Here is a 21,837-nt window from a genome sequence, read left to right on the forward strand (position 1 = left end):
GCTACTAAGTAGCTCAATATTTTAATAGTGCAATTACCATTTAGTTTTGCCTGTCTGGCTTGGTATTTATTGAGACCAGCTATTAGTGGCGTAGTCACTCTACCTATAGTGTACTTGTATATTATTATGTGGTACGATTATTGAGTGAACTGTTTGGTTCTTAGCTTGGGCATTAGAGTTGTGTATTGGATTATAGTGGCCTAGTAGACCCCGCCTGGTGATAACACGCGTTGTGGTTTTTATTAGCAAGTCGTCGTGTAACTCACCGTGTTTTAGGCACTCTGGGCTTAACTATTGGATAGTTAGGACGAAGCCCGAGTTGCGTAGTCAGCAACGACCCCCTAGGAGTGTGGAGAATCGGCGTAGGCCTGGTAGTGATTATTGCGCGTTTGTTTTGGTGACTTGTTTTTGACTTGTTCACAGTGCCCGTGTATGAGCCAGTCCTATACCGGTTAGACCCGGCTTTTGGCCTAGTGGTTTCCCTGACCTTGTCGCAGACCCTGGAACTTTACCCAGCCATTGTAGGCTGAGCTATCCCCGGCAAACGTTTGCGACTGCACTTTTAATATTTATTTTTCCAGTGCAGAACATCTCGTCGCACAGTTTGAAGATAGTAAAGCAGCTTGTACATTTAAAAACCTCTGAACCTGTCATCAACACTATAAACCAGCTTCTAAGAGTCCCTAGATCATGTTTAATTTAACATATTGCACAACGATATTATCACATGTAACTGTCAAGTACAGGAATGTCTTCTAGAGTCACTTAGCTCTGGTCTCCTATATCAAGTAATCTGGGAACTGTCATCCACACAATCAACCAAGTTTCTAGTTTTATTTGAAAAATACTCTTGTTGTAGAAGTGTTGTGTTATCTTATGGGAATATACTTATAGCCGAACAAATATTATGTCCTAAATCCATAAACCTAATTTTCCGTTTGTGACTATAAATATTCATTTTCAAACATAATTTGCCTCATTTACTCCAGAAGCCCATGTAATTGGACCAGAGCCACCAAAACAGATTTGTTTTGGAAACATGCAAATATTATTTTGTGATTGTTTGCATATATGAGCTCAAATTATTTCTTTGCTCTGCCAAAAAGTATTTCTAGAGATGGCAGTTTAGCATTTCTTTTTACATTAGAAACGATATACTTAGCATGATAAACTTAAATTGTAATAAACAAAATTAACCATAATTTACTTTCCATACCTATTTAATCCATTGAAAAATAAATATTAACTTCATATAAATTTGAACATTTAAACAAATCTCTCTTAATTCATTCTTAATTTTAGAAAATCGAGGCAGTTCATACACACTATACATCATATGGTACTTTAAGCACATTTTATTCCAAACCCGATGACACTTTTGATTATGCAGGTAAATATCAGTCATAAAACTTAATATATCTCACAGTTTTTATTGTAATTTATATGGAATAAGGTAAAAAGGCTGGACTAAAATTAAAGAATTATAGTAAAACATATTTTTCTTGAAGCATCAATATCAATTAGTTGATGTTTTTGCTACACTAAGGTATGTTGTATAGTCATTTGGATTTATTTACGTAAAATATAAGTAGCATTTGAATGTAAGTAGGTTTACACTTTTTAATAAGTATGCCTTTTAAATTGACTTAATGACTTAGTGACTTTTAATAAGTGATAAATCAATCAGTTGTTTGCTATGATACTGCATTGGTTTTAATTAATATTTAACCCAATACACTGTAAACTCTGGTGAGATGGTCCTGAACTTCATTTATTTTCTTGGTTTCAAACTTTCATATCACATGGGAAGTCTATTCTGTGTTTAGTCAATGTTTATACCCAATGTTATTCAAACTCGGAATAAATGTGACACATTTAAGGAATTTATTATTTCAGTAAAAATCTGATAATGCAATTTGAAATACGCTTAGCCTGCAGGTTTTCGGTAGTAGGTCTTATTTTATCTTACTACCTCATGTGTATCCTAACTATAGATATTTTTCGATCTAACAAAAGAGAACCTCACTCGATCTTGTACATCTGAACCAACCACAGCAAAGTGAAGAAGATTTTTTTAAATAGTTCCTAGACAAAACTTACCAAGTACACATTAAAAACAATGTAAAAGGGCTTCAAGTTGAAAAAGGTGAAACTTAATCGTGCTACTCGTGCCAGGAAAAAGAAGTGATTTAATAATTAATTCGATGATTAATTCACTCATTTGCTGGGTAGCTTGCAAATGCGTGTTGAAGGTGTAACTTATTAACTGTTTGGCGTTATGAAACAGGTAACTTGTGCCAAGAATCGGAATAGCTCTCCCCCTTAACAGTTTACATATAACATGCTTCAAAACATTTTCTTTGACATTTAGGTATATACTTACTTATTTGTTCTCAAGTATTTATGGATATTTAAAAAAATATTAACTACCTACTGAAGCCATTTTCGAGATCTTCGTTCAAATGGACATACATAAAAGCAAACATTGTTCACAAAAGAGTATAATATATGATTATATTTACACAAAAACAATAATGTAAACAAAATTAATTAGTTGGTATTTATTTAAGTTTGAAAATTGACTAAGTCCGAAACATGTCACTTCATAAACAAATTAATTTCAACGGTGCTCAGTTGTTTTTGATTGTTGTTTAACACCAAAATATAATATATTGGGAATATCCTTCCATATCTCGTAATTCCCATATCCCGTGAAAGTTTGCCTGGAAGTATTCCAGAAAGCCATCAATCTCAGCAAGTAGCTGTCACCTACTCGCGCAATATCGCTGCGTCAAATTGCTTCTCGTATGACTGACGCGAATTATGTTTTTTAATGAGAATATTTCTTTTAAGATAAGTTTGTTACATAAACTTATGAGTAATGTAAATGATTTTGAGAATTATTCAAAGAAACAAGTTATTATTACATTGTAAGCTATAAGTTAAAACTGTTTTTTTTCTTAATCGAGAATATAAGTGTAATAGTAAATACAATTTTGTAAATAAAATAAAAACTTGATATATCGTTTTAATTACTTATGATGCACTCATTCCACTAAATCTTAATGCTCTTATCTATTTTATGACCTTATATTGAATATTGCATGTCATGTATTTTATTATGATACAGTACTACTTTACGTAAACACATATTTAATCAAATTTTAATTTTAATTTTGTTTTATATAAAATTCAATCAGTATTTACTACTATAATTTGATGAAACATTGATCTAAACGTAGGATTTAAAAATTTATTTATATTTAGGATATGCCTTTAACTGTACACTTTCTCTTAAAATTAATAAAAATATATTACAATTCGACTTTTTCTGACCAATTTTTTGTTTTATGGTATATCGAGCTCTTGAATTAGTGTTAAATTTATAAGAACACAATCACTCATCTAACTGCAAGCATTAAAACAGATGATGATATTGTAGTTTTTACTAAAACATTTCTACGCATTTTGCCAATTTTGAAAATTAACCAGACCATGTTACTATCAATTAATCAATTATTTGCTATTATATCCTATTTTCTTAATGGAATATTTTTTTAGCTTCGTATCTTAGTTTGCTTAAATAATGGAGTAATATGACAAAAAATACAGTCACGTGGCAAAAAATAACGAAAAATCACATGGCGAAAGTATCTTTTAAACCCTCACTCATTTTCTGACCTCGGCTTTGCCTCGATCGTAAAACTTGAGCTCGAATCGGAAAGAGTCTTTTACGTCCCTTTACATCTTAGTGGTGAAAATGTACTATTATGTAAGTCAACAAGAGGCTTAAAAACTAAGCAGTTGCTTCAAAACTAGACGCTCGAGACCTAACTAGGATTGAAGATAAGGAACTGTACGTAAACCTATTTTACCTACGACCGTTTTTTAAAGTAGCCATTTCAGTTTTGTTCTTTGAATTGAAAAGTTTCACTTAACAGCTGTTTACTTTCATATCAGCATAGTTTCATTTCATATCAGCATAGTTTTCTCATATCAACACGGGTAACGGACCAATAAGATTCAAGGATTGAGAGAAAAGAAGTAAAATTATAATATTTCGAACGTCAACTAATCAGCTGATCAGCTGATCAGTTGACAATTTTAATTGTTGGTCCGTCTTGTTCAATGTTCCTGTTGATACTCGCGTGATTTTAACCTAAGTTGGAGGTCCGTGAAGTTGGCGTACCCATATTATTAGCGCGGTGGGGCACACGGGAGGGACTAAGGCTAACATATCTTGTAGTGTCAGCGTTCGCCGCTAGGACTGCTAAGTTGAAAAAATTTAAATTAATTTTTAATTTTTTGTTATAAAATTAACTTTGTAATTATTAAATTAAAATTACAAAATAAATTTTTAATTTTTAAAATTAAATTGTCATAACATAACCTAACCAACCAGACTTGCTGATAATATAAAAACTATATAAAATAAAAATCTAATTAATGATAACTTATAATTTTTAATTAATTATAAAATTAATTTTAAAATTTAGTATTATAAAATTAAACTGTCATAACCTAACCTAACCAACCAAACTTGCTGATATGAAAAATTTGTTGATAAAAAGTTAGTGCCACCGGCGGGTTTCGAACCCCGGACCTCCTGAACATCAATCCGAAACGCTACCAACTATGCCACGAACGCCGCTGAAATCACATCGTTTCGTTACGGTAATCGTGTCGCCTCAAGAGAAGACATTAACCACTAGAGATATGACGTCACTACACCTTTAGCCTTAGTCCCTTCCGTGTGCCCATTCCCATATTAGCGGAGCCACTTTTGATCATACCAATCGTTAGTTTATCGTTAGTTCTCGATAGTTCCCAAATCTTTTCATTAGTTCTCAAAAAATAAAAAAGTTATAGCCGATTATAAGTGGGTACGTTAACTTCACACTTCCGGGATCTAGCACGCGCCGTTTTCTGAGGAGAAATGTTTACATCTATATATCAATCGTTAGTTCTTCGTTAGTCCTCGATAGTTCCCAAATTTTTTCGTTAGTTCTCAAAAAATAAAAAAGTTATGAGGCATACAAAGTGGGTACGCTAACTTCACAATTATAGAATTTCCAGCGGGAACAGTTTTTTTACTATAAATGCCTATATCTATATACCAATCGTTAGTTCTTCGTTATTTCTCGATAGTTCTCCAATATTTACGTTAGTTCTCAAAAAATAAAAAAGGTTAAGAGGCATACAAAGTGGGTATGCCAACTTCACAATTGTACAATTTCCAGCGGGAACAGTTTTTTTACTATAAATGCCTATATCTATATACCAATAGTTAGTTCTTCGTTAGTTCTCGTTAGTTCTCCAATATTTACGTTAGTTCTCAAAAAATAAAAAATTTACTAAGCATAAAAAGTGGGTACGCCAACTTCACAATTATAGAATTTCCAGCGGGCACAGTTTTTTTACTATAAATACCTATACCTATATACCAATCGTTAGTTCTTCGTTAGTTCTCGATAGTTCCCAAATTTTTTCGTTAGTTCTCAAAAAATAAAAAAGTTAAGAGGCATAAAAAGTGGGTACGCCAACTTCACAATTAATTATAGAATTTCCAGCGGGCACAGTTTTTTTACTATAAATACCTATACCTGTATACCAATCGTTAGTTCTTTGTTAGTTCTCGATAGTTCCCAAATTTTTTCGTTTGTTCTCAAAAAATAAAAAAGTTATGAGGCATAAAAAGTGGGTACGCGCTAACTTCACAATTATAGAATTTCCAGCGGGCACAGTTTTTTTACTATAAATGCCTATATCTATATACCAATCGTTAGTTCTTCGTTATTTCTCGATAGTTATCCAATATTTACGTTAGTTCTCAAGAAATAAAAAAGTTACGAAGCATAAAAAGTGGGCACGCCAACTTCACAATTATAGAATTTCCAGCGGGCACAGTTTTCTGACTATAAATGCTTATATCTATATACCAATCGTTAGTTCTTCGTTAGTTCTCGATAGTTCTGTAATATTTACGTTAGTTCTCAAGAAATAAAAAAGTTACGAGGCATACGAAGTGGGTATGCTAACTTCTCGATTTTACAATTTCCAGCGGTCACCGTTTTCTGACTATAAATGCACATTTCAAACTTAACATTTGTTGTATATTACCTGCTTTCCTTTAGGACTTAATATTATATCAAATCATCAATCGAATTATCATATGCAAATCTAAAAGTATTTTAAAATGTGTATTATATGGAGAGTTTGTTATGAATTAAGATATTGAAACTCCTATATTACTAGATTAGAGTGGTTTTCAACTTTTCCTAAGCCGTGTCAAACGCCATTTCAAGTTCTTCCGTCAACAAAATAAGCTGTCTCCAGACATGCGCCACTCCCAAAACACGACATATTTGCCGTTCGACGATCTAGCTGTCTTGCTATTCGCCGATTAACGAGTAAAACGTCTGCACACATGTGTTGTTTTCCCAACAACTGTTCGTTTCGGTAATGGCAAAAATATTCGTTCACTTTGATGTGTGCAAAAATACCGGCAATGAACGGAAAACACGAGCACGAGCATTTGCTGTCATACTACTTGCGAGCGTACTACAGTCGTAGGTACAGTCTGGAGCCGGCTATAGGCATGGAACTTGAATAAAACCCCCTTTTTGCAAATCACTAAACTAAATTTTAATTAATTATTTTAATGTAACAAATTTATCATAAGATAAAAATATTTATTCTCGGTATATATTAATAATCCAACACATTAAATTTTAAACGTATTTCTAAACTGTTTAAGAACGATGCTGTGAATGTTTGAAAGAATAGTTGAGTGTACGTTTTTGAGAACTATCCAGAGCTAACGAAGAACTAAAGATTGGTATATAGATATAGGCATTTATAGTCAGAAAACTGTGTCCACTGGAAATTCTATAGTTGTGAAGTTAGAGTGCCCACTTTGTATTCCTTATAACCTTTTTGTTTTTAGAGATCTAACATCAATATTAGAAAACTATCGAGAACTAACGAAGAACTAACGATTGGTATATAGATATAAGCATTTTTAATCAGAAAACTGTGCCCGCTGGAAATTTTGTAATTATGAAGTCAGCGTACTGACTTTTATGCTTCGTAACTTTTTTATTTTTTGAGAACTAACGTAAATATTACAGAACTATCGAGAACTAACGAAGAACTAACGATTGGTATATAGATATAGGCATTTATAGTCAGAAAAGGTGCCCGCTGGAAATTGTATAATTGTGAAGTTAGCGTACCCACTTTGTATGCCTCGTAACTTTTTTATTTTTTGAGAACTAACGTAAATATTGAAGAAATATCGAGAACTAAAGAAGAACCAACGATTGGTATATAGATATAGGCATTTATAGTCAGTAAACAGTGCCCGCTGGAAATTCTATAGTTGTGAAGTTGGCGTACCCACTTTTTATGCTTCGTAACTTTTTTATTTTTTGAGCACTAACGTAAATATTGGAGAACTATCGAGAACTAACGAAGAACTAACGATTGGTATATAGATATAGGCATTTATAGTAAAAAAACTGTTCCCGCTGGAAATTGTACAATTGTGAAGTTGGCGTACCCACTTTGTATGCCTCATAACTTTTTTATTTTTTGAGAACTAACGTAAATATTGGAGAACTATCGAGAACTAACGAAGAACTAACGATTGGTATATAGATATAGGCATTTATAGTAAAAAAAACTGTTCCCGCTGGAAATTGTACAATTGTGAAGTTAGCGTACCCACTTTGTATGCCTCATAACTTTTTTATTTTTTGAGAACTAACGAAAAATTTTGGGAACTATCGAGGACTAACGAAGAACTAACGATTGATATATACGAGTAGATGTAAACATTTCTCCTCAGAAAACGGCGCGTGCTAGAACCCGGAAGTGTGAAGTTAGCGTACCCACTTATAATCGGCTATAACTTTTTTATTTTTTGAGAACTAACGAAAAAATTTGGGAACTATCGAGAACTAACGATTGGTATGATCAAAAGTGGATACGCTAATATGGGTACGCCAACTTCACGGACCTCTAAGTTGGTGGTTAAAGGAAGGTAGATTAAACTGATTTAAAAATTTAAGTTTTAGTGAAAGTGAAGTTGACGAGATGGAAATGAGAGCACAAACTGTTTGTGCTAATCTTTTGCCACCAAAATCGAAACAAATGTATGAAATTACATACCAGCAATTCATTAAATGGACGAAACAAAATAAGGTTAGATCCTACTTAATATTATAAATGAGAAAGTTTGGATGTTTGTGACAAGTGAACGCGAAAAATACTGGTCGGATTGGGCTGAAATTTGGCATGATGATAGCTCACATTCCCGATTAACATATAGGCATATTCTTATTTCAAAAATCCTTTCGGGCTCCGCCCCAGTGGCTCTGGAGTTTCCCATGTTAACCTTATGAGAAATGGAATTATTGAATCTTAACAGCTGTTTCAATTAAACAAGTTGGTTCTGTTCTATGATGTTCATTAGCATTAAAGCTACAAGGATTACCAACAGGGTGCAGCACTGTTATTTCTTTTACATTTATGACAACAGCTAATTTGCAACCAAAAGGTGAGTGAGCGTAGCGAACGAACTTCAACCTGGAGGTGAGTTAGCGTAGCGAACGAGCTAACCTGAAGGCAAGTGAGCGCAGCGAACGAGCTCCAACCTAAAGGCGAGTGAGCGTAGCGAACAAACTTCAACGAGGACGTGATTGAGCCATGCAAACGAGATAATCTTGAAAATTAAGAAGTTAAACGGGGCAAAGCCCGCAGGTTACAGCTAGTTGTTAAATAAAAATGAGCTTCTGGTTTATTTTGAAAACCTCTTAACCGTTGTTTCACCCAACTCGTTGTGGACGACATATTCGATGCTGAGATCCAACTGTAAATTAACTGTTTCACTATATTGTTCAGTTGTCCAAATAAATATGCAATATTTCCCTAACTGTATCTGATACAGTATTTATGGTGAGAATGCTGCTAGAAGAAGCTATTGCCTGCAAAAAATAGTAACGTATTATTTAACGAAATTTTACAAACACGAATTACATGAAATCAGCTGATTATACAATAAGTCGTTGCATCACTTTCAGTGGCAATGACAATCAACGAAAACATAACCTCTCTAAGAAGTTATGAGCAATGATTGTTAGTAATTAAAAACCAGATTGTTAGTACTTTAAAAACTGTCGTAGGTAAAGTAGTGTACGCAACTCGCGTTAATAGTCTTTACGACACTCGTAGAAGTTTTTAAGGCACTCGCCAAGGCTCGTGCCTTAAATTTTCTATGTCGTAAAGACTAACTTAACGCAATCGTTGCGTAAACTACTATATACTAATTTGTTCAATATTTTATTAAATGTTGTTGAAAAAGTTCACAACAACTGCACCATTAAAAAACTGCACCCATGCTCGTTTTAGGGAGGAAAAAAGGTAAATTGTTGCAGTTAGTTTGTTTATGGTTATATTTTGATCACATTTGGCAAATTAAATCCATTTTGATTGATCTTATAAATAAATAACCAAAATTAAAGGTATTTTATATGTCGAATTAATTCATTATGACTTAATTAAATCAATACATCTTACAAACCAAACTATAGTTAGTAGAGAAGTGAACGACTCCCTTGTAGCTAGCCGAGGTTTAATCAAATAGTGTTATAGTTAAGAAACTTTCATAATTATCCAGGAACATTACTACCAAGTTCATAGTAATTAATATCTATCATCAAAGTCTCAAAGTTTCAACCCAAGCAGTAAGTTCCAATGACATTCTATCACTTTTAAAATAATTGTGTATTAAATTGAGAGACAGAACAGTTTAAAACCTAAACTCTAAAAGCATATAACCATTATAAAGTCAATATCATTTAATTTAATATGATTTGATTAATTCAATTTAGAATTCTCAGTAGCCTACTAGTTGTTATTTACTAAGAATAGTTTCTTCAACATTATGCAAAGAGAAAAGTAATTTAAATTTAGTTTAGTCATACTATCAAATCTGGGTCTTATTTAAAAGTGAAAAAGGATGAGTGTAGAATGGATTGTGATATCTTGAGCAGCTTTAGAAATAACCTAAAAAATCAGCTTGACCAGAATAATTTATTTCACAAAATTATTAAAAGACAGCTGTGTCCAGTTTCGATCTTAAAAAAATGTACTGATAATTCTCAGAATCGAAACGGTGACTTGATTACTAGGAGAGCACATTAAGCCCCCCCCCCCCAACTACTTCATATATATATGCTTATAATATTTTTTATTTGTTGAGTGTTTTATAAACTAAAAGTCTTTTTTCATGAATACTATAGATGGGCTTGTATAACATTTTTCAGGCAACAAATAATCTTTTTAAAACTACCTGCACATTTATCCATGTTCTTGTTACATCATTTTCGTCATTGCGAATACATTTAAAACTCTGATTAACTACAGTTTTAATTTTAATCGATTGTGCAGTTTTTCATTATAAGAAAGGTTTTGTCCAAAATCTCCAGAGTGTCTTTAAGCTTCTTAAAAGTGCACTTTTACAAGACTTGATACCTAAAAAAATACTGCTCTGATATTGCGAAGTGTAAATGTAATTTCAAAACCATGCTCAGCTAAGTTTGGTTCCATCAAGTGGGTATTATTACATAGAAAGTTTCTTAATGATGCAAGATACATCTACAAGTTCTGGTCTAATTAATCTCTTAGTCACCACACAAAGTTCATGTTTAACATCCCAGGTTGATTGCATTTAGTTTTTACACAGACAAAGACAAACTGCAATACTAATAACATTATCCTCCTTATAAATTATAAATACATAACATTACATAATTTATAACATTATAGGATCTAGAAATATTGTTGGCAAATGATACTCTAGGCTAAAAATGCAAGCATACGTTTCAGTTAATAAACTGGCCAAGTTTACCTTTTCTGCGACTATGTCAAAATACTACTTCTCACTTTTCATGGTAAAAAATGACCTTAACATTTTGTGATAAACACTTCACTGTTTGTTTAAAATTTTGTTTCAAAAAATAGTTTTATTTATTTTTTACAAACTGGAATAACAGTCTATTAAATATGTCCTCGCGTATATTTTACATTGCTCAATTCTATCCCCTTGTTGCGTTATACTGGAAAGTACTGATTTAATATTGTTCATCGTAATGGAAATAAAGTTGTTTATAGGTTAGTGGTCAATGGGGAACAACACCAATAACCAAAATAAGAAATTATTGAGTCATTTACACAAATAATGGCCCGTAATCGCCATGCAGTGCAGTTCACTATTTCACCACAAATGGTGCGTGTTTGGATATATAGTTATGAGACAATTGTGGACTATAGCTCTCCAGATGGACACTTACTCTGTGCGATTTGTGTTTGTATTTTTTTTCATGCGCACTAAAATATTGAATCTTGACGTATACAAGTGAAAGTCCTCACACACTCACTGATTCACTTAATTAATTACTCATTCATCACTCTTTCATTGCTCTAACTTCCCTACTGGCTAGAATGCTAATATTTGGTACGGTTTGCATAGTATTCTTTTCTAGACACAGGCTCGTTATAATATATGAATAACATTTAAATTAAATTATTATTTTTTGTTTTAGTTAAAAATATTGTTAATTAAATCATTCGTAAACCAGTAGAGTTATCAAACATATCAACCGACTTTAATATCTAAGATAAAAATAACTCATGCAATAAAGGCTGTCAAATAGTTTTTATTAAGTGTAAAACCTGAAATAAACCTTTCTCGTTTTTTCCTGTATTCGGTTTCTCATATAATGTGTTACACTACATTATTTACCACAATTGAGAGATCCAAGTCGTTAGTAAGTGGTTAAAGATTTGTGTAAAGTTCCTAATGGGCCCGCAGGGTTTAACCCGGAAAATACGGCCCAGGAGATTAGACGATTATAACTTAGATGACCTTTACAACGACAAATTGATGTTTGTAGCATGTTGAGATTTCAATAAAAATATTTCAGCTAAGTTAATCTTATGCTCAATCCGGTAAAATTATGTTAATACTATGTAAGATAAGCTATTAAATGGGTGGAAAAATAGCATCAGCACTTTTTGATATTTTATACATACACATGTTCTTACACCAAGCAATTATTATTCACATTTAAAGAACATAATACAAATTTAAAGTGTCTATACAAGTAATCACGATAAGTTTGTCAAAGAACAAGATCTTCTATGCAATATAACATTTTTAGATATCTTCTAGAGTAGACCGCAGCAAGGGAAGCAAGGTACAAATACCCCCGTTGCAGCAAACCTGCAGACTTAGCGAATTTCCATTTGTCTGAATTGATTTTCAATCAAATCTATTTCAATAACACTAGGTTTAACAAGTACCTACCTAGGTTTGCTGCTACAAGGAAACTAATAAAGTGTGTTTTTTAGTAAAATATTAATAGCTTAGTATAAAATAAATAAATTTGCCAAGTATGATCAAAATATACCCATAAACAAACAAACTACAACATTTTACAGTATTCTCCATAAGAATAACATGGGCATTTTAAATAATCAATTTTTTTGAATTTTCTCCGTTACCAATAACCGTACAAAAACACTAAATTATTTGTTTTTTAAGCTCTTTAAAAAGGTCTAAAGGGAAATTGGGAAATTTTGTACTTAGAGGGTCAAAAATGAGAAAAACCATTTTTTACCCGATAAAACCCCATTCACATGGCCCGATCATGCTGGTTCGCGAATTCATTCAAGTTTATCCCGACTTACACCTTCCAACCAAATTTAATCAAAATCGGACAAAAATTACTCAAGTTATCGGTATTATTATTTCAATGACCAAAGGTAAACTTACTTTTACAGGTTACATTAAGTGAATGGGACTGTGGAAAAAAGTTTGGTGACTTATAAGAAACTACAATACCATAAAAGACCAAAAAGTAAAGAGAACGATTATCTTCAAATACCCTTCATTCTTCATAGAAAGCATATTTAAATATACATAATGAAAAAAGAACGAATTATGAATACTAGCTGTTCATAGGTTGTAGGTGTTCTAGAGGAGTTATTGAATAAGTATAATATTTATTTACATAATCATGAATCAGGATTTGAATTATTACTAAAACGACTCGCTCACTTACTCAAGCCAGGTTTTAATTTATGACAGGCGTGATTCTGTGTGACCTTTTAAAATGTCAATGACACTTTGCCCTTCCATCAGGCTCTCAATAAATTATCTCTAACATTATATGAAGATTTGTCAATGTAAAGGACAAAGGCGTAACCATAACCATTTTCAACATTCTTGCATGAACTTGACAAGTTTTTAAACTGTTCATAGAATCAAATTCCCACATTTTTCTGATCAGCCTAGTTTTTATAATAATTTATCCGAATTTATTATTGTTGCGGAGCTATTTGTATTAAATTGGGTTTTTTGAGAGTAATTATAATTGTGGCCTTATATACGAGGTGCATTTATACTTTATTAAAGAGTTTTTTTTATTTTTTTTTATTCTTCTGCATAAATGTAGAAATAGATAGATATGAAATATATAGTAAACGGAATATATGTATTGTAACATATTATAGCGAGGGTTAATATGCGTTAAATACCAAAAAGAAAACGTAATTTTAAATATGTCGATTGATTCTACAGGATTTCACAGTACAATGATGAATATCAAATCGACGTTAACAACATTTAGGTTTCTGCGTTTACTATTCAAATCCATCTGAGAGTCTTTTAGTGATCCAAATATCTACAGTACAAAATAATAAAACAATTAGGCTAACCATAAGACCATATAAGTTTTTTAAACAGTCTATACCTTTTACGGACTGTTATGTAACTCTCCCCTTAATATTTAGACAATTTCGTATATACTTCAGTTATTGGCCACTTTAGTGACGCTTCCGGGAGAATATAAATCCAATAAAATCTCCAAGGTACTCAAAGCTTTGTGAAGTCTTTGATAACCACGGTAAAGTCTACGAAAGTACGAATTATTATAAATCTTTATATCAACAAAGGGGAGGTTTTTTCCTGACCGGTAAACGTCACTAAGGCCATCTGTTTCTTTACCGATTACTATTAATTAAAACCCAATAAATATAACAAGCTCACTTTTGAGGCATAAAAAAGCTTCAGACTTAAAAAAAGATTAAACCAGCAATATTTTGATTGGTAGGTGGACATGATAAACACCCAACTATAAGAATCATATTCATAGTGTGCAATTTTTATTCGCCCAAAATAATCACATAAGTAATTGACAATACATTAATTCACGGTGGTTCATATATGATTATTAATATGGGTACTTCTCTGTAGGCTATGAGTTACCACTACTGAGAAACTCTGTAACCGTTGCGGCTTAATCAAGCTCATATCGCAGTCAAGTAACTATACAATGACGCAAGACAAGCAACTAAGATGTTCAAGGAGTAGACTCTGCTTGTCAAACATGAGACCATGGCCCCCACATTTAATTGTGGGCCCTGTTACCAGGATCTGGCTCGGGCCCCCCTACCAACGGGGGGTATGGAATACCCCCCAGCCTAGAGGGGGGGTCCGGGGGTTCTCCCCCGGGACAATTTTGAAAATGTCATGTATTTTAGTGAGTTTTAAGGCAATCTAGGTATTAAATTTGTGAGTGGTAAATGGCACTTTTGCAGCCTTTTTAAGGAAGAAAAGAGTTCTTCAATGAGCTTTATAAGACTTAAAATTACAGTAATTCAGCAATTAAAACTATTATATCAATACACAAAAGCTCCATGCCTATTAATATTTTGTCTTTTTTATTTCCCTGTGAAAGGGTTTGGCTATCGTAACTGCTACAATTGTACTTTGTAATATAGAGTAAGAAAAAAACTTACGTAAATCGAGTTTAACAGCTTACACCAATGAAATCATATTTTATTCAGTGACAATTTTCATCAAGAATTTTAACAATACTACATTTTTTGGGATTAGATGCCTGAGCTGCCGAACTTGCGCGAGTAGTCACGGAGAAAAACGAATGTGCACGAGTAATGCCGAGAATGACCGATGCTGTCGATACCGATGCTATCCAATTCATGCTTTAGTACAGTATTATACCGAGCGAATCGGGAAGAAAACTTAGGTCAAAATTATTACAATCTTTCATATTTTTAAAACTCCAAAAGTAAAGAATTTTTAGGTTTGTGTCAAATAACCTAGATTGCAATTATTAATTGAAATATTCCATGCATAAAAGTGAAACCGGGACCAAATGTTGATAAAACGGGACAAATAAGCGTCCCGAGAGGATTTGTCGGGACGGACCAGTCCCCATAAAACGGGACGTCTGGTCACCTTAGCTATGGTACATAGTACATGTCAATTTTTCAATTCTTTACAATTTTGTTTTTAACTTATAACTATAAGGATTCATTCTTGAAACTATCAGTTTAATTATAAAACCAAACTTTGTTTATTATGGGGGGAATGAGGTAGGAGTGGCTAGGTGCCTGGCGGGAGGAAGGGGTAGAGGGAGTTTGTGGAGCCGGCCACTGGGGCCCGAGCTGGCTGTTCTGCTGTTGTATAGTACATACGCACCTACGCACCTATAGTATTTAAATATAAACTACCTTAGAATCTAGAATTAATACATTTTAAATTATTTAACTTTGTTTTTTGTAAAATATATATATTATTTTTTATCATCCATTTATGATCTGCTGTAAAGTGATCTTCAATGGGGAAAAAAAGAAAAAAGAAAAAAATGGGTGACCAGAGTTGCACCAGCCCCACCCTTGTGGGGGCCATGCATGAGACGCAAACTTAATCGTTGACTTATTGCGTTCATATATTGTAGAGATGCAATGTTCAAGCTGATCAACTCCAGCCGCTTTGTAACACATATTGATAACATGAGAACGCAATACCCAATCCCCTTATGCAGTAGTTTTAAGCTTGCTTCACATTTTTCAGCACATATCAGGTACTAAAGATTACAAAAGATGCACTTAAGTTTATCCATTGATATAAAAGCATTCTAAAAGGGAAAAAAAGTCCCGGGACGGTTTAATATTTCAAAAAATAATAAAGATACCAAAATTGGTAAAAGGCTACTGGGCATTGAAATCATTTTAAAACGTTTTTCAGTGATACACTACTTCCTAAGGAGGATGGCCCACTGAGTCTGAAGAACATCTTAATCGTTATTATGTGTTGATATGCACATAAAGTTAAAGTCTTGGGTAGTAAAATTCAATGCTGCCAACTTGAAATCAAACGGACAACCGAGTAAAAAATTGCAGCTGTTAAAAGATTCTTTAAATGTAATTGCAAACGAAAAGTCATGAATATCTTATTTGGGAAATAGAATCATAAATTGAAATTAACAGCCCATATGCCTAAAATCTTGAGACTGTGGCAGAAATTTGTAGGGGCAAGAGCTCTGGAGGAGTCAAGTAAGATTCTTAATATGTACATCATAAAAGACAAAGGAAGTGACTTACGTCGCTACAGCTAGGCTACCCTTACAGATGTCGCAGATATTTTTAAATCTCAAAACAGAACACCTACTAGCCAAAGAAATCTTTTAACAGCTTTTTTAACAACTAATAATGTTAGACGCGTAAACATTCTAGAAAAGTCGTTTGATAAACTTGCTTACCCTCTTCTGTTCCAAACCAGAGACTCTGGTTGGGCCAAATACACGCCAAAAACAGTTTAGAGCATAGAAATAATTTCATAATGCTAGAGTACGCGTCGTACTGGTTGACTTCAAGAGAGAGATTTAGATTGCTACATCGGTCTGAAAAGCTCACTTTTGGTGGTTCTTACGTACGCATAGAGGGCACCCGCCCTACAGTACATCAGAGATAACCAAAGCAGTCTAAGAGCGGATCTATATTGAAATATTGTAGAAAGATCAAATACCTGTATTGGTAAAGATGGTATTTTACCATCATCCTTTTTTGGGTCTCCACGCAACATGAATCTGAACTTTTTCAATGCAATGGCCATTGTATGTTCAGACATTTGGCAATCCTAGGTGGGAAGAAATACAGAATAATCTTTCTCTGGGAAAACTGGCCAATTTACCAATAACTTTCGTCGTAAATATGTTTCATAGATGTTTATCTGTTTGTATAATATTGTTTCTTTTCAAATACAAAATACACATTTCTTTTTCAGCCACCGAATAATCCATCCAAACTGTACTGGTTGCAAACATAAAAGAACCCTCCATAGATTTGAATATTGGCTACCCGTTTCCTAAGGGTTTGATGCAGTACGTATACCACGCCCAATCCATTTCGATATTGCTTTGTTAATCAATGAAAGAAACGACGATGGAATGCATAGAACTGAAATGTTAAGGATATTACACAATGTTGTTCCTCAATCTATGGGATCCAAAAAAGAGAGCACACTTTTGCAATTCTAACGTATTTGTAGTATTTCCATTCCAGAATCATATAGAAGATATACGAAATCATATTTCCAAAATAAATTAGGTCAATGTATTGATTTAAATAAGAACACCTAGCACTATTTTAAAACCTCGAATACTAAAACAGATTAAATAAGATATTTACATCATACTACACAGAAACAGGTACTTCTGTCTATCCATATTGATAGGCTGGAAAGTTGCCTTTGCCGTGCCAAGGCCCCACTAGAAAAACAGGCCATGCTGCAGCGCGGGTAGCGCAACACAGTGGTGGATAGTTGTACTAAACTCTTACCACTAAAATCTTACAGCCAGCTTGTTTATTTACCTAAAACATATGGGAATGGTGATGGCAATAAATGTATCAATGAAATCTATCCACTAGTGTGACTTCATGGATCCTGCAGCATGGCCTACTTTTTCTAGTGGGGCCTTGGCCGTGCCCACACACGTAAAAGTAACGTAATTTACTTTCACGCTACACTAATTTTTTTAACGAGCTTCCCACTTAATGATTTAGTCTAGAAAACAGCTGTTTGCCGCCAGCTGTTTGGGGTTTCATTACATACTACTGTACTGTAATGGGTTTTTACCGGACACTAACCAGCCGATTATATTTGGAAATGAGCGGTTATAAACAAAAACATAACCTCAGAAATTGTTAGTCTTTTAGTAGGTGGGAATATATAGGATTTGTTCATATTTTTTGTTAGGTCAGCTAAAGTACGATTGTGTAAAATATCGTACGTCACTCGTCCAAAACGTATTTACCGGTCTCGTATGGTAATCCCGCACTCGACTTCTTCTTGCACGGGCACGACCACACTTGTCCGGTAAACATATATTTTTAGGACTAGTAACGTAATATACTATTACCATGGAAAGCTTTAGCACGGTAAAAGCTTTTTACTGTGCACTTAGTCAGCTGATGAAATTAACAGCTAATTGCAATGGCCTATTTTATTTTCTGAAATATAAAAATATTATAATTTATGATATATCCTTAATAAATTGTGTTATGAGTTTCAAATGTACTAATTTTTCTATGTAGTATTATGTTAAGTATCGTCGTTACTTGCCCGGTAAGCATTACCGTACTCGCACGAAAATTCCGCATTCGGCTACGCCTCTAGCACGTGTTCTAGTGGTGGAAAATAAAAGACAGAATTATTAAAGTTGAAAAAAACTCATAGATGTCTTGAGTTAACCAGTTCAAATGATCTATTGCTATACTATTGCTTTTGCTCTGGTATTCTTCCAGCGAACTCAAACTTAGCTAAAATGAAAAAAAAAACAACTCAAAATGGGCTTTAGATTTTCATATAGGGCAAGTGCTCTATATGACCTTATATGTAGAGGGGTGGTTGCTCCAATGACAATGTTATTGGGGAAAACTATCTCCATATACATTGGAGACTGAATGTTTTCTATCTTGAAGAAGAACAATATAAAATAATATTATCAAGAGAAAAAGAAACAATTGTTGTGAACGATTTGCTAAGATTGTTTAAGGTATCAAGAAAGTGTTAAGAGAAGAGCCCAGGTGTTTATACTTGGACAACCTTTTAGCAGGATTCTCAGAGCCCGGCTGAGTTTGTCTTCATCTTATTAAAGAACTTGTTTAAAGAGAAATTTTGTATTAAACAAATTTACGAGTAATTGAACGATAAATTGCTCATTTGAAAATAACAACAAATACAGTGCGGTAACTAAATATTATTATGGAACAATATAAGTGTTTTTGCTAGATTCATTTTGGCTTGTCTATTAATTTTAATTTGTATATTAAATTCTTTGAAAGACACCCCTTATACAATAATATCAGGTTATTTAACGTGCTGCCTGAGGTAGAGGAAGACACCGAAAAATTTTGGAGAGCAGTGAAAAGCCTACTAGTAGAAGGAACTCGATACTCTATGAAAGATTTTTTTGTGGCCGAATGAATAAAGGCATGCTGTTTTATTAATTTTAGAATTTTTTAGAGATTAGTTTTATTTGTACTATTATGTTGACTTGGCGTCACAAAGTTTATAGAATTTATAGACATTTTATATTTGTATTCCAGCTGTTAAATTTAATTAAAAGAACTTTAATTAAACTTAACTTTAACTTTAATTAAACTTTAATTGAACTTTAATTTTTATTAATTTCTGAATGGGCTACATCCTTATCTATATATTAATAGGCATGCATGTTTCTTTAAAACCTTTTTTCTCAGCTCGTGTGCATAGCAAGGAAAATCTACGCATACTGTTAGAAAGATATTTACCTGTAGATGTGCAGAATCCCTTTATAAATTAAAATAGGCTCAAAAATAAGCACAAAAAACGAATTTGAAACTTTACAAAATTAACATGGGTCTTATAGGTTGCTATGTTGGTGACGAAATAACAACAAAATATAAACAGAAAATCAAAACAAATGTAAGAAATTATAATCACGTGTTTTATTTACAGCGTGTGGGGTGAAAATAGAGAAGCCTGTACATTGGATATTTTTGGTGGAGTATCGACCACTGGACGACCACTAGTTTTTATTAAAATGGTGCGAGTAAATAGTGAGGAATGGAAAGGTTAACCATTCTAATGGACCGTGATGTTTCTTAGTTCACCTCAAAAAAGAAATATATTTTGGAAATGAAATAGAAATCTTTGCTTTAACGCGGAAGTTTTTGTCCCTGAGAAATTCGTCATGATTTACAATTCACATTTGTTAGTTTATGCAAGTGTGCTCAGACGTGATGTCATTTTTTACTAGATATCTCTTTGTCCCAGTTGGGGCTAAAACATTTGCAAAAAAATGGTTTTCATATTTGTAGAATTTCTTCTAAATTGCTTAAACATAACGTATGTTTGATAATGTAATGATTATAATACATTTTTATTTTTGTTTGAGAATATCAGAAGTAAGTAAAAAGTTTCAAATGTTATCTTACACCTTTATTATCTTTACGCTCGATTACCCGATCGTAACGTCTTTTATTTGTAAGAGTTAAAAATCCATACAACCGTGGGAAATAACCCCCATAGATTGTAGGAATTGTACAACAAAATTCATTTTATTTTAGCAAACACTGAAAATTTTTTTATTTATTATAGAATTAAGACAAATAATTAAGTAGGGCTATTTAATGAAATATAATGATTTATTAGGCCTCCTCAACATTAAATTCAAATGGAAAAATTAAATAGTCCTTTATAAAATTTAATATTATAATTAAATTATACGTGTATCAAAGAGATAGTTATTAAAATTTCTGTTGTAAACAGAGTGCTAGTGTTTTTCTGAAATTGTTAGTTTTTGTTATTTTGTTCAACTTATTAAGCATTTTGCTCATTGGACTATTGCACAGTTCAAAAAGTATAAATATAATTTTGAAGCGAAAATTTAAACATTTTTAGCTAAGGAAATAACTAATGAATCCACTCAATTTACTTTATTTAATTTTATACTAACTTCATTAGATTATGATTATTAAGGATAAAAAAGATAGAAGCAAATTAATACAAACAAATTATCTTAAAATAAATCAATATTTAGTAAATTTAATACAGGCTAAAAAAGTAAACAGATAATTTATCATGTTGTGTCATTTAGAAGTAAGTTGTTGACATAATAGGTATTAGAAATTAAAAATGGAAGACATAGAAATAATTTAATGAAAATAACAACATTTCTGAAAGAGCATTGTGACAGATTTCTAATGAACTGAGATGTTACTTCTTTATGAATGTCAATATTAACTCATTGTGATGACACGAGTTACATTACGTTAATTGAATGGTGTTGCTATGGTGGGTTTATGTTTCATATCACCTTCAAGTCGCTAGGAGCAAATGAGTTTTGGTATGGTTAGTAGCAAGAGGATTATCGTCCTCTAAATTTTCGAGAAAATTATATCAATTACACATGGCTTCCAAGAACAACAAGTTATAGGATGTAGATTGGTGTAAATCTACACATTGGGGCAAGATCATGATGAACTTTGGCAGTTTCAGATCACTTTTGTGGCTGAATTCTGTGTACGGCACAAATGTCACTTCACTTACTACACTGAGCAGACACACAGGCAAGGTGGTGTACAGTACAACGATAGCAGCTGTGTACGTAAGTGAAGTTCTCATTTACATGTACAGAGAATGGTATGATAATACGGAGACGATCTTGATGTCATTTATAAGGGTGTCTGGATCATTTTTTGTTGTATTGACACTAGGAATGACAATACTTGAGCACAAGACAAAAATATCAATAGCATTGACACTTCAAAGACTTAAAAGTGAGCTAATTCCACAAAAAGACTTTGAAAGTGGCAATTCTGGTTCAAAATTGATTCAAGCATCATTGTGGTTTCTTACTGGTCTCTACTCCTTCAATAACGTCTGTAAAGTTGTGGGGCTTCAGCCTAAATCCTTGCCTGTCA

The sequence above is a fragment of the Macrosteles quadrilineatus genome, unplaced genomic scaffold, assembly GCF_028750875.1.
Source record: "Macrosteles quadrilineatus isolate MER2022 unplaced genomic scaffold, UCM_ALF_1.0 Scaffold_8__2_contigs__length_117827958, whole genome shotgun sequence".
Taxonomy (NCBI): Eukaryota; Metazoa; Arthropoda; class Insecta; order Hemiptera; family Cicadellidae; genus Macrosteles; species Macrosteles quadrilineatus.